Source organism: Delphinapterus leucas, chromosome 16, assembly GCF_059928025.1.
Source record: "Delphinapterus leucas isolate spDelLeu-1000000601 "Yukka" chromosome 16, BTC_Dleu_Yukka2, whole genome shotgun sequence".
In the NCBI taxonomy this organism is placed as follows: Eukaryota; Metazoa; Chordata; class Mammalia; order Artiodactyla; family Monodontidae; genus Delphinapterus; species Delphinapterus leucas.
Window position 1 is genome coordinate 31881408 of NC_143144.1, and position 13490 is coordinate 31894897.

Genomic DNA, 13490 nt, shown 5'->3' on the forward strand with positions numbered 1-13490 from the left:
CGCTTTCCTCCGAAGTCACGCAGTATCCTTTCAAAGCGATGGCTTCTGAGAGGTGGGACGGTCGTCATCTACCCCTGGGATTTCACAATCCAATCTGGAGCCTGACAGAGGTCCCATCTCACTGCGCACGCTCTCCTGCCCCGCACAGCCCCTCACCCTTGACCATGTGGGAGCTCCCCTGAAGGCACCTGCACCCCGACCCGGGCCCTAATGCGCACCCTGCACATCACACACACAGAGGTCTGGGTGAACGAGGGCCGACCTCCTCTGCTCCCACTGCCTCCCCCCGAGCCCCAGTGGCAGCAGGGCACTGCCACTCAGGACCGTCACCACAAACTCAGACAAGCCTGTGCAGAGGTCCAGAGAGAACCCGGAGAAAGTCATATGATTGGGAAACGTTTCCAGAAAATGAGGGCAGAGGGACTTCCCTGGTGGTCCAGTGGTTAAGACTCCACACTCCTGATGCAAGGGGCCGGGGTTCGATCCCTGGTCAGGGAACTAGGTCCCGCATGCCTCAACAAAAAGATCCCGCACGCTGCAACTGAGACCCAGCGCAGCCAAATAAATAAATATTAAAAAAAAAAAAAAAAGAAAAAGAGAGCAGAGCAGGAGCCCAGGTTTTCATGGCCATGTGAAGCAGAGTCATGATACAGGGGGTTCTCTACCATAGCAATAACCTGAGGCCCCGGTCAAGGGGCAGGTTCTGACTAGGCAGATTAGGGTGGGGCCTGAGACTCTGCATTTCCAACAAGCCCACAGCAGGGACTGAAAGCAAGGTACCAAGGCTGACCCGAGCCAGCAGGTGGCATGTACATGGAAGTCATGGCAGAAGCCCTGGGAGAGAGCTGGCAGACTCTCTGGGACTGGCCTGGGCCACAAGCATTGTCTGTGTTGTTCCCAAAAGGCCACCCCCTGCTAATTGTGTTTACTCGGTGACTCAGCCCCACTGGGTCATGGAGACCACTTCAAAGAACTTCCAGTAAAATCACCCAAGCGATAACAGAACGCCCAGCCCTCCAAGGCCCCATCCCGTGGCTGCGGGGCCCCTAACACACTCCTCCATTCACCTGGGGCTTGTAAAGGCCCCAGTGACTCACACTTCCTCCCCATGAAACCGCGACGCTTAAGGGGCTTGTTCCAGCCTCCAGCCAGCACGCAGAGTCCTCTCTGTGCTCCAGCCCGTGGCGCTGCCCTGAGACAGCTCTGGGCGCTGGGAGGACATGCACCTCCCCGCGAGCACCGGGGAAGGAGGGAGAAGCAAGCCGCTCTTCCCTGGGGGCTGTGAGAGACTGGGCAGGGAGGTGCTGCCTGGGCAGTGGGGGAGGGGGGGCGAGCAGTCACCACCAGGCCACCTGTCCCACCCTGGAACCATCCTCCAGCTCAGAGCTGACCACCCTCGGACGGCTGAGGGTGCCCAGTCACTCTAGTACCCACACGTGTCCATTGGGGTCCTGGCACGTGGCTGAGCCCTGCGAGCCGTATAAAGAAGACAAGCCAGGGGCTCAGGAGGCTACTGACCTGCTGTGAGACTCTGTGGAAGTCCCTTCCCCTCTCTGAGCCCACGGCCCTCGCCTGCAAATCGAGGCAGCAGTGACTAGAATACTAACAGGTTGCCAGCCTGCCTGGGTTCAACTCTCAACTCTGCCACTTAGCAGCTGTGTACCCTCGGGTAAGTCACTCAGCCTCTCCCTGCCTCCATATGCTTATCTGCAAAATGGGACAATAGGAGTACTAACCCCACGGAGGATCAACTGAGTTAATACGAAAAGGGCTTGACACAGCACCTGACACGGCCAGGGCTCAAAGTGTTAGCTGCTGCTCCTACAGTCAAACCAGACCTTCCAACGCTGCCGTCCTCAACCCTTTGGTTACCCAAATGGAAAGCTGTCTTTCAGAAAGCTGTCCACCAGAGTGACGAGGCTGCACAGTCCACGAGGACAAACTGCTAGACCGTACGGCACTAACAACAACAATACCAGAAATAATAATAGCAGCAGCTAATAGGCACTGAGCCCTGCTAAGTGCCAGGATGTACTAGACTCTGCATATGTTGTCTCAGTTAATTCCCACACCAACCCTGAGGTTGTCATTACGCCGGTTGTGCAGAGGAGGAAACTAAGGGTTAGAAAAATTAAGTAACTTGCTTAAGGTCATGGTAGAGCCACTAAGGGGGCGAACAGGATACAAACCCAGGCAGTCTAGCCCAAAGCCTGTGCTCCTAAACCCTATACACAACACTGCTGCCCAGCTCTAAAGGTCTAGCAGTCCGGGGGGACTTCACGGAGGAAGGGGCCTGGAGCTGGCCCTGGAGGATGGTGGACTTGGACAAGCACCAAGAAGCCAGATCAGCCTGGAGGAGATGTAGGCAGAACCCATCCACCTGTGCAAGTGAGAAGTATTAGAGCAAGGCCACCCCTGCCCAGAGCCTCCCAACCTGGAGCCCCCAGCATAGGCTTTCCCCCTCCCCGTGCTCCTCCCCACACCGAGACACTCAACAGACACTGTGAGCTGAGTGGGGCTTGGGGACTAAAAGTGGGAAGAAAGAAAGAGGGGTGAGCCATGGCGTTATGGCCCTGACACATGCTGCTACTTCCTGCCCACCCCAACGCCCATGACCGTGCTGGGTACAGAGGCACTCGACTCCGTGAGCCACAGACATGAGAAGGAGGCAAGAGGGTGAAAAGTGCTATTTGCTGAGCTCACCTCCCCGGCTTCTGCGGATCTCGGGAGGTGCTGGGAGGGTGGCTCCTTTGGCTGCTGGGAAGCCCTCTTACAGAATCACGGTTCAGTGCAGCCATGCCCCTCCCTAGGGCCTCAGCTTCCTCCCCTTTAACAACATGGCCCCAGACTATGGACACTGAGACCCACAGTTGGAAGCTGACAAGCCCCCCGATACTTCAGGAAGCAGGGGGTGAAATTCCATGGCCCTGGAATGGAGCAGCCATGAAGCCTGCCGCATCAATCAAGAAAGTCCTGCTTCAAGCAGCTGACACGCCCACCTCAGGGTGGGAAAGCATCCTCCCCCTGACATGCACAGGGAGGCTGATGCCTCCTGGCCAGGCTGGGGGACAGTTGTCACCTGCCCTAGAAGGCCCAGGGGGTGGCCCGAAGCAGGGTCTGTAGGGCTCCACGGGAGGGAGGCTGGGCGGCCGTCATTTATGCCCTAGAGGGTGGGGAGGAGACTGGGACAGACTTCAAGAGTCTCCTACTAATATGCAATGATGTAGGGGGGGCATGTTCATCATCAATGAACACAGCCACACCTGACAGGCACCCCCAAAACAGATGGCAGTGCAGGAGGGACCGGCCGCAGTGTCACTGCCCTGCTACCCTCATGAGAGCTCATGACGCAAGCATAGCAGCAAAGAGGACACACCGAGATGGGACAGGAAACAGAGCAGCACAGGCAGCCAAGCTTCCATTAATCCTGCAGCCAGACATCCCCCGGTGGGCGCATGTGCCCTGGAGTAAACTTCTGACCAGCACCAGGAGTCACGACAGACTGGCTCCCTCCTGCTCTCCATCTGGACTCCCTCTCCATGACTCAGTAAAGGGAGAAAAGGCTACCTCCTCCTGCACGGACTGTGAGCAAGCAGCGTGTGCTGCCCTCCACCATCACAGGTGTTGGTACCAGTGCAGGCTCTGGGCCACACCACCTGGGCTCAGGCCTGCCACCAACAGCTGCGTGACCTTAAGCAAGTTGCTTCCACTTTCTGCGCCTCATTTCCTGGTTTATGAAATAGGAAGGATGGGCTATGAGGACTGAATGAGGACCGAGCCAGGCACACGGACAAGCGCTCCATAAACGCCAGCTCTTGTTCTTGTTATCTGACCCTCAACCATGAGTGTCCCTGCCCAATACCTGAATCCAGCCTTGCTATGCCTTTGTTTTCTTCCACTCAGGATAGGGAGGCCTCCGCTCCCCTTCCACCATTCTGCCTGGCCACGGCCAATTCCAAGCCAGCCCACCTCTCTTCCGGGTCTCTTGTTCTCCGATTCAAACAGAACAAGCCAGAGGGCTCACTGAGTGCTGGGATAACACCAGGCCACGCCCCAACCCTCTCACGACCCTCATCGCCACCTGCACATAACATGGGCATGGGTCAGCCCTTCAAGAAAGAGGAAGTTGACAGCGCTCTGCACAAGACACCACCCCTTGGTAGGCATGTCTGCCCTGGGGACACAAAGCCCATCCCGCCGCCAAATGCTTAGTGAACAAACTAGGGATGCAGCAGGGAACAAGACAGAGTCCCTGCCCTCACGGAGCTCAGAGGAGTGCAGGTGGGAGAGAAATAAACCAATACACAAATGCAAAATGCATCAGGTAGTAAGTGCTGTGAAGAACACTACAGCCGAGTAAAATGCAGGGTGAGTGGGGCGGGGTGGAGAGGTGGCTACTGTGCTACAAGGGCCAGGGGAGGTCTCTCTGGTATAGGCCACATCTGAAGAGAGACCTGAAGGAGTCTGGAGGAAGCAAAGTGCTGGAGGAGGACTGTTCCAGGTAGAAAAACAGCAAGTGCAAAGGCCCCGGGGTCAGACCGGAAAGTAGGCGAGGACGTGACACCCCAGGCTGGACAGGACAGGGACATTCAGTCCACAAAGGCCAAAGAGGGCCACTGCAAAGGAGAGGTCTTGTCTTCATCAGCAATGAGCTGCTGTTCTGCCCCCTCTTCCCTCAACAGCAGCAGCACCGCACCCTTACATGGTCTGTGTGGTGTCTTGACTATTACTCACCACCAAGGCAACTCAGTCTGTGTCCCCAGGACTCTGAGGTCACAGAGAACCGCTTACCTCCCCCGCCCCAATATCCATGCCGAGTTTAAACCTACTAAGACCCCTGCCAAGGGGTGGGAGATACAAAGTGACTGTACAGTGAAAGGGCATGGGATCAGAAACTGGATGGGCCTGGGCTCTCCCTCGTCTGGCCACATACTAAGGAACTCCAAATAGCCAAAACAATCTTGGAAAAGAAGAATAAAGCTGGAGGACTCATACTTCCTGATTGGTGACAAAGCTGCACTAATCAAAATAGTGTGGTACTGGCTTAAAGGCAGACATAAGACCAAAGGAACAGAACAGAGAGCCCAGAAACAAACCTTTGCATAATGGCCAAATAATTTTTGACAGGTGCTAAGACTATCCAATGAGGAAAGAACAGTCTTTTCAAGAAATTATGCTGGGAAAACCAGATATCCACATGCAAAAGGAAGAATTTGGACACTTATCTAACACCACATACAAAAATTAACTCAAAAGGAATCAAAGTCTTAAAGATAAAAGCTATAACTACAGAACTAGACTTCCCTGGTGGCACAGTGGTTAAGAATCCACCTGCCAATGCAGGGGACACGGGTTCGATCCCTGGTCCGGGAAGATTCCGCAGAGCAACTAGGCCCGTGCACCACAGCTACTGAGCCTGCTCTCTAGAGCCTGCGAGCCACAACAACTGAAGCCTGCGTGCCTAGAGCTTGTGCTCCGCAACAACAGAAGCCACCGCAATGAGAAGCCCGCGCGCCGCAACCAGAGAAAGCCGGCGCGCAGCAACAAAGACCCAACGCAGCCCAAAATGAATGAATTAATTAATTTAAAAAATAAAACTATAGAACTCTTAGAAGAAAATACAGGGCAAAGCTTCGACATTGAATTTGGCAATGATTTCTTGGATATGACATCAGAGACACAGCAACCAAAGAAAAAACAGACATACTGGACTTCATGAAAATTGTTAAATTTGTGCATGGAAAGACACTGTCAACAGAGTAAAAAGGCAACCCACAGAATCAGAGAAAATATTTGCAAATCGCATATCTGATAAGAAATTAACATCAGTATAGAGAACTCCTAAAACTCAACAAGGAAAAAAAACTGATTCACAAATAGGCATGACTTGAGAGGCTTCTCCAGAGAAGATATACAAAGAGCCAATAAGCACCTGAAAAGATGCTCAGTATCACTAGTCATTAGGGAAATACAAATCAAAACCACAATAAGGGGCTTCCCTGGTGGCGCAGTGGTTAAGAATCCGCCTGCCAATGCAGGGGACACGGGTTCGAGCCCTGGTCCGGGAAGATCCCACATGCCGCGGAGCAACTAAGCCCTTGCGCCACAACTACTGAGCCTGTGCTCTAGAGCCCGTGAGCCACAACTACTGAGCCCATGTGCCACAACTACTGAGCCCGTGCTCCACAACAAGAGAAGCCCGTGCACCACAACAAAAAGTAGCCCTCTGCTCTCCACAACTAGAGAAAGCCCACGCACAGCAATGAAGACCCAATGCAGCCAAAAATAAAATAAATAAATTTTAAAAAAACAAAACACAAGATGCTACCTCATACCACTCAGGATGGCTACTGTCAAAAAGCCAGAAAATAGTTAAGTGTTGGTGAGGACGTGGAAAAATTGGAACCCTTGGGCACTACTGGTGGGAATGTAAAATGGTACAGCCACTGTGGAAACTAGCATGGCAGTTTCTCAAAAAATCAAAAACAGTATTACTATATGATCCAATACATCCACTTCGGGGCATATACCCCAAGAAACTGAAAGGAGGGTCTCCAAGAGATAATCCTATACCCATGTTCTTAGCAGCATCATTCACAATATCTAAAATGTGTAAGTAACACAGCTGTCCATTGATAGATGAAAAGATAAGCAAAATGTGATATCTACATACAATATTATTCAGCCTTAAAACGGTAGGAAATTTGGACGTGTATCTATAACGTGGATGAATTCTGAAGACATTATGTTAAGTGAAATAAGCCAGTCACAGAGACACAAAAACTGTTTGATTCCATTTACATGACGTACTTAGAGCAGACAAAATCCTAGAGAGAGAAAGTAGAAGAGTGGCTGCCAGAAGCTGGGGTGGGGAGGGGAGATGGGGAGTTACCATTTAATGGGTATAGTTTCAGTTTTGCAAGATGAAAAGAGTTCTGGAGATGGATGGTGGCGATGGTAGCACACTGTGAATGTTTTTAAAACCACTGAACTGTATACTCAAAATGGTTAAGATTGGGACTTCCCTGGCGGTCCAGTGGTTAGGACTCAGCTTTTTCACTGCCAGATCCCGGGTTCAATCCCTGGTCCCTAAGATCCCACAAACCATGTGGCAGGACTAAAAAAAAAAAAAGGTTAAGATGGTAAATTTTATGTTTATTTTACCACAAAAAACAATTGGGAGGGAAAAAAAAAACCCAACAGTGGGGCAGTAGGGGGAGAGGCAAGGGCTTTATCTCCCTCCCTCTCGCCATTAAAGTAATCCAAAATCTTTGGGCCTTCAGAGTGATCCAAACCTCACCGAGCTTCACACAATCCTACAACGACTTTGATCAAGTAAAGCCCCAGCTCCTCAGCCCTGGGACTCAGAAATGCCTGGGATTTTTGAGCACAGGAGTAAGAGAGCAGGCATGAGCTTCAGGAAACTGTCTCCAGCATGTGAACAGGCAAGGTGGAAAGAGGGAAGACCTGGAAGTAAAGAAAACAGTTGGGATGCTCCCACAAGGGCTCCCCTGAACCAGTGGTCAGGGGTGCAAGCTGAGCGGTGACACAAGAGACAGCAGGGGTGGGGAGGACGGGAGGAGGATGCTGGGTTGGGGTGTGTGGAAGGTACTGCAGTTAAGGAGGTGCAGAACTGAAGGAGGCTGGTGAAGAGAAATTAGGAGACACTGCTGAGGCTCAGGCTGAAGGTGCTAAAGGATATCTCTGGGCAGGTGGCCTGCTGACGGTCGGAAACTGGAGTCTGGAGCTAGGGAGCAAGGTTCAGGCTAACCCAGTCCACTTGGGACTTCACCCCACAGAGCCTGGAGGATGTGAGTGGCAAGCCCAGAGCGGCTCACTGGCAATGTGAAGCCCATGGGTAAGAAAAAGGTGAGGGGAAGGGGAGGGCCAGATCTAGGACTTCCTGAACAGCATCCACGCAGTAAGTATTGCTCTAAGCATATACAGGACAAAATCCTAGGACGTGCGACCTGTGAGGACAGGAGAAGGAATACGAATTTCAGCAAGAGACACACAAAGCCCACTCAGGGAAACAGGAGGAATAAGAGAATTAAGTCTTCTAGAAGGCAATGGGGTAGAGAGTGGTCAGAGGGGCTGTTCTGCCACACCAAATGCTGCAACAGGACACAGAAGGCAAAAGTCAGTGATGCTCTGCTAATTAAGTAAGGCCACTGATTGGCTGTGGTTTCTCCACCAGAATTGCAGGGCTTGGATTAGACCAGGAAAGGAAAGAGGTTCAGCACGAATGGACTGCTATGTCTAGTGACAACTGCCTGCTGTGTTTAAGGAGTGTGAGGCCACACCTGTGCTCACTAGGAAGGGAGCCCAGGATGGACCAGCGATGTGTGCCGAGGGCAAGACAAGGAGGCATGCATCACTCCTGGTCTGGGTGGCTCCTGAGGGCCAGCCCACCGACAGAAGCACTATTTCACAGCACCCAGCCCTTGGCAAGCTTACTGTAACTGATTACTGATCAGAACTAACTCTAAAACCCAACCGGTTTCTCTAACATTCTTTAAACAGGCAGGATCGGAAGGGCCCTCACGAAAAATAAAAGGACAGTGATCTCTTCCCATCTATTCTTCTGAGGCCCTGAGAAAGACAGTGTAAAGAAGAGTTTGGCCCCTCAGGGAGGCTCTCAGAGGCCCAGCCCCAAGCAGATAATTTTCCCAACCAAGAAGAGCCCTGGGACACTTTTATGCACCCTTCCTCTTAGATAAGGTGACATCACCAGAAGGGTTCAACCTTATTTACACAATGCTCTTGTGGATTTTGAAAAGGTGACCTTCAGAAGCCGGTGAAAGAGAGTCCATTCCTGAAACCACAGGCACCTTTTACAGTGTTTTACAGAAAGGACAGCTGCACGCACTCACCTGCAGAAATCCACTCAGGTATCAAATGCTGTCACACCCAGAGCAGGGGGGAGGGCCTTGGGCAACAGACCCACTGCACCAACACACTCAAGCAGTGAGTGTTCCTTTTGCCAGCCACCCTACCCCACCAAATAAAGATGAAACATCGCCAGCATCCTTCTCACTAAACCCCCCACAACAAAGCCGTCCACCATGTTCCAGTTTCACACCTATTCTTTCAGCAAATCCAGTGCTCACACTTACCTTAAGCTTGAGTGCATAACCAGTCGTCTACTCCACCGCTCAGAAAACGGGCCCACGGCCACTCTTTCCTCAAATGCAGAAAGAAGAGCTCTCCCTCACACCCCATCTCAGGCAAAATCTGGTCACACACCGTCTTCAAATTGTCCCCAGTCAGCCCCGGGAAATGCGGGAGACGATCAGAGAAGTATTTCAAATGCACAAATGTGGGTTATCTTTCACACACAGGCATTCCTCAGGAGAGAAAGTTGATCTTGATAACAAGAGAAGATATTTCACTATTTTGTGCAAGGAGAAAAAAAAAGAAAATCCACATCCCTAACCACAGAGTGTAGCAAACGAAAGCAAAGCGCACCAGCTCCTGGGGCACTGGCCACCTGCAGGTAGCCCTGACAGCTCACACGCCCAGTGTCCTCCCGTCCACGGGAAACCCCGGCACCGGCATCACTGTACCTGCCGTGCACAAGGCCCATGCTTAGTTAAAGCTTGAAGAGTAAGTACTGGATCCCCGTTTTCAGTTACACTCCAGACTCCTCAGAGCTTACGGGGCCCCTATACCGCCCAGCCTTGATGTTCTGCAGATGTCCAGAGGAGACACGCCGAGCCAGGTCACGTGGCAAGCTGAAGACAGTGCCAAGGCCAGCTTCAGGGCCCCTCATCACTACAGAACCGTGCATAATAGAGATAATTGCTGTGAAGGACTGAACTGTGTCCTCTCCAAAATTCACATGTCGAAGTCCCAACCCCCCAGAATCTCAGCATGTGACTGTATTTGGAGAAAGGGTCTTCAAAGAGGTAATTAATAAATTAATACGAGGTCAGTAGGGTGGGCCCTAATCCTTCTAAGAAGAGCAAATTTGGACACAGACAGGCACACACACAGAGAGACCCTATGAGGACACAGAGAGAAGACAGCCATCTACAAACCAAGGAGAGAGACAGGTCTCAGGAGAAACCAACCCTGCTGACACCTTGATCAGGGACTTCTAGCCTCCAGGACTGTGAGACAATAGATGGCTGTCAGTTGAGCCCCCCAGTCTGTGGTACTTTGTTACGGCAGCCCTACCACACTAATCCAGTTGCTACCGTGCCAGGCTCTGTACAGCCCTTTCCAATACAGACATCATCCACAGTGAGAGCCGTGGAAAACCGTCAAATGAATATGCTATCCTACTTAAAATTCACAGCACTCCAGGAAAGAGGTACTGCTATCAGTCTCAATTTACAGACAAGGACCCTGAAGCTCAGAAAGATGAAGGAACTAGCCCTAGATTATTCAGCTAGACTTGGAACCAGATGTACCGACCTCTGAGCCCTCTGAGACCTTTAACTACCCCTGAGCTGCCTCTAAGCCAAACCCTGTTCCCTCTGCCTGTCCCCCACCCACTCAGCAGCCCCAGTATGATCCGAGTGTCCCTGCCCCTCCGCAGGACCACTGTATGAGACCATCGCCTTCCTCCCCACCCTCAGGCCTCCAGCAGATACTTAAGGGAACTCCACTTTCTACCATGAATACTTTTGGAATCTTTTCTTTCTTTTTCTTTTTTAAATGAGTACTGCTTTGATACTCAGAAAAAAAATTCTTAAAAAGTTAACAGTTAATGAATTCTATAGAATTCATTTGCCTGTGCACAAATAAATAAATGATCAAAAGGGATATCTTTGGAAACACAATTAAGAATAAAAAGAAAAAAAAAAAAATGCAAGCAGCCCTTGCCAGCGTCCCATCAGCCAAGATGAGATAAGGGACTCATGGGGCAGAAATAAGACCGCCACGGCCAATAATCCCAGTCAGGCCATCTCCAGAAAATATCTATTTTTAAAGGCATGTTCCGTTTCATCACATTTCAGAAAAACAAAGAGGAGACCTTGAGGGGCAGACAAGCAGGCTCCGAAGCGACACGCAGCACGCACGCTTACAGCAGCGGCGAGGTCGCCTGTGGCCAGCCAGCGATTTTCATCTGAAAAATGCGAATCTCCAGTGACAGATGGAGCTCAGATACAGAGCTACCATCAGCGTGCAGCCCAACAAAGTGCCAATTTTCATATTTCCAAGGGCCTGCTGGGCCCCCAACTTCTTAGTTTAAATGGAAACTGTCAGACAGGATTTTGTGCAAACATGCGCTTTCCTTGGGGGCAAACATTCTGGGTCTACAACCTGTTCTTTCATTTTCCAAGCTTTTTGTCCATGGCAACAACATCAAAGATGAGAGAGGCGGGTGGGGAGGGCTGTCGGGGGCACCAGAGAACAGAGCAAATACAAAGTGCAGGAAGAGCCAACTGAATTACCAGGAGGTGCAATGCAGCAAGAGCCTCTTTGCTCTGCCCCTGGCTGTCAATCACAGACAAATGACAGGGCTGGGTCCACGTGGGAAGAGAGCTCCCCCCTTCTGCAGCTCCTGCGTGGATGCCCCAGTCAGTGTTAGCAGTTTCCCTCCAGATGATCTACAAGGTCGTGGAGAGGGAAATGACATGACAGAATATGCAAAAGAAAAAAGAAATTGCAGTGGAGGGCCCCTATGCCAACAGTGAAAGCACAATTCCCATATTCCCATATGAATAGGATCAGATGAGTGGGTTAAAAGTATTACTAATACTCATGGGCAAAGCTGTTGGACACAGTTTTAGTTAACGATTCTGATTCTTCTGGAACGACTTTAAAGAGCCAGTAGCTTTTTCATTCTAAGATCATTCACTGGAGCCTCCTTAAATACTCTCAAACGACAGGCTTGTGCCCAAATCCACCTTTACACCATCGGTGCGCTTCAGGCAGATGAAATTCTGAGGCGAGGACATCTGTAAGAACCATTCCAGCCCCTGTTACTAAACCATCTTCCTCTCAAGTTTGATGCACTAAACCTCATGAAACCAAGTCACCTAATACTGACCAAGTTCCTCTGAGATGTGTGTTTGGGGTTTGTGTTTGGTGGGGAGTGATTCCCTCAAGATAACTGAGGAAGAATTGCCAAAATTGAAATATTTCAATCTTCCAAAGTCTCGTTTCCCCTCTGTGTTTGCATCTCAAGGAGACAGGATGAAAACCTAGCCAAGAAGAAGGATCACAACCCCTCAAGGATCATGACCTCCTGGGCCTGGGCCTAGGCCAGGCAGAAGAATCAGTGAAGGCTCTTGATACAGGCACGATAAAAACACCAGGAAACACTGCCTTTAACAGCAACCAGAAAGGGAGAGAAGCAGTCCCTGCAACTCCGCCCCCTGCACCATCAAGAAAACTGGAGCCGGGCTTCCCTGGTGGCGCAGTGGTTGAGAGTCCGCCTGCTGATGCAGGGGACACGGGTTCGTGCCCCGGTCCGGGAAGATCCCACATGCCGCGGAGCTTCTGGGCCCGAGAGCCATGGCCGCTGAGCCTGTGCTCCGCAACGGGAGAGGCCACAACAGTGAGAGGCCCGCGTACTGCAAAAAAAAAAAAAAAAAAAGAGAGAAAAAAGAAAACTGGAGCCTGTTGTAGGCCTCCCAGCTCAGGGCCCCGCCCAGCCCTGTAGCCTGCGTGTGCAGCCACCTCCCCCATGCTGATGGCCACTCTGTCCACTGGCTCACCACAAAGGCCACTTGTTTCCCATGAGTGCCCAGAACAGTGGCTCAACCAGTTGGCCCAGTCGCGGACTGTGGTTCTGGTGGATGGGTGATGACAAGGGCTGCTCTGACCTCAGCAGACAATTAGCAAGGTAGTGTTGAGTTACCAAGTTCTGGCAGGTCACCTACCAGGCTGGGAGACTGTGTAGGATTCGGCTTGCAGACCCAGGAAGGGGTCAGGCAGGGTCAGCTGCAGGCTAATTCATCTCCGTTTCTGTCCCTCTAGAAAAATGGAGGGACAGAAACTAAGCATTGTTTCCTCTGACCCTGGGGGGTGGGGGGCGGGAGAAGAAAGGTGGTCACAAGGCATTTAGAACTTGTCACATGAGGTCTTAAGAGCACAGGATACAGGAAGACAGCCCTCCAAGGAGGTGTTTGTAAATCTGGGAACACGGTTCAGTGGACATACGATGGGGAGGGGCACTACTGACCGCCAGTGGGTGGGGGCCAAAGATAATGAACATCTTAAAAGTGCAGGAAAATCCAAAACCCAATAGCATCCACTAGACACGCTGAAAGTCGGTTCCATCTATCTTGGCCGTTCTAACCATACCTGAACCACGGTATTTGGGAGAAAACCACAACAAATGAGGGAGGTGGGAAAGAACCAAGAGTTGCAAGAAGGAAACAGTACAAGGTCTGGAGGAACAGACTACCATCTTTACATGGCCAAACAGTGATGATGAGAAAAAGGGAAAACTCAGAGACCGTTTAAGGCCAAAACACCAAAAGGTACAGAGTGGCTGGATTTACCCACAGAAAAGGCAAGCAGCTTCTTAGAGT

At 51.2% G+C, this 13490-nt stretch overlaps 1 protein-coding gene across 9 annotated transcripts in view; it reads right to left on the minus strand.

The window, feature by feature from the left end:
* DLG5 (discs large MAGUK scaffold protein 5) overlaps positions 1-13490 on the minus strand; it is a 189964-nt gene that overhangs the window by 147215 nt on the left and 29259 nt on the right. The window contains exon 1 of one of the 9 annotated variants that reach the window (XM_089897751.1): positions 9117-9658. The exons of the other annotated variants lie outside the window; for them this stretch is intronic. The gene's annotated coding sequence lies outside the window, so the exon portion shown is untranslated. Of the gene's footprint in view, positions 1-9116; positions 9659-13490 lie in introns of those variants that run through there. 9 annotated transcript variants of the gene reach the window in all.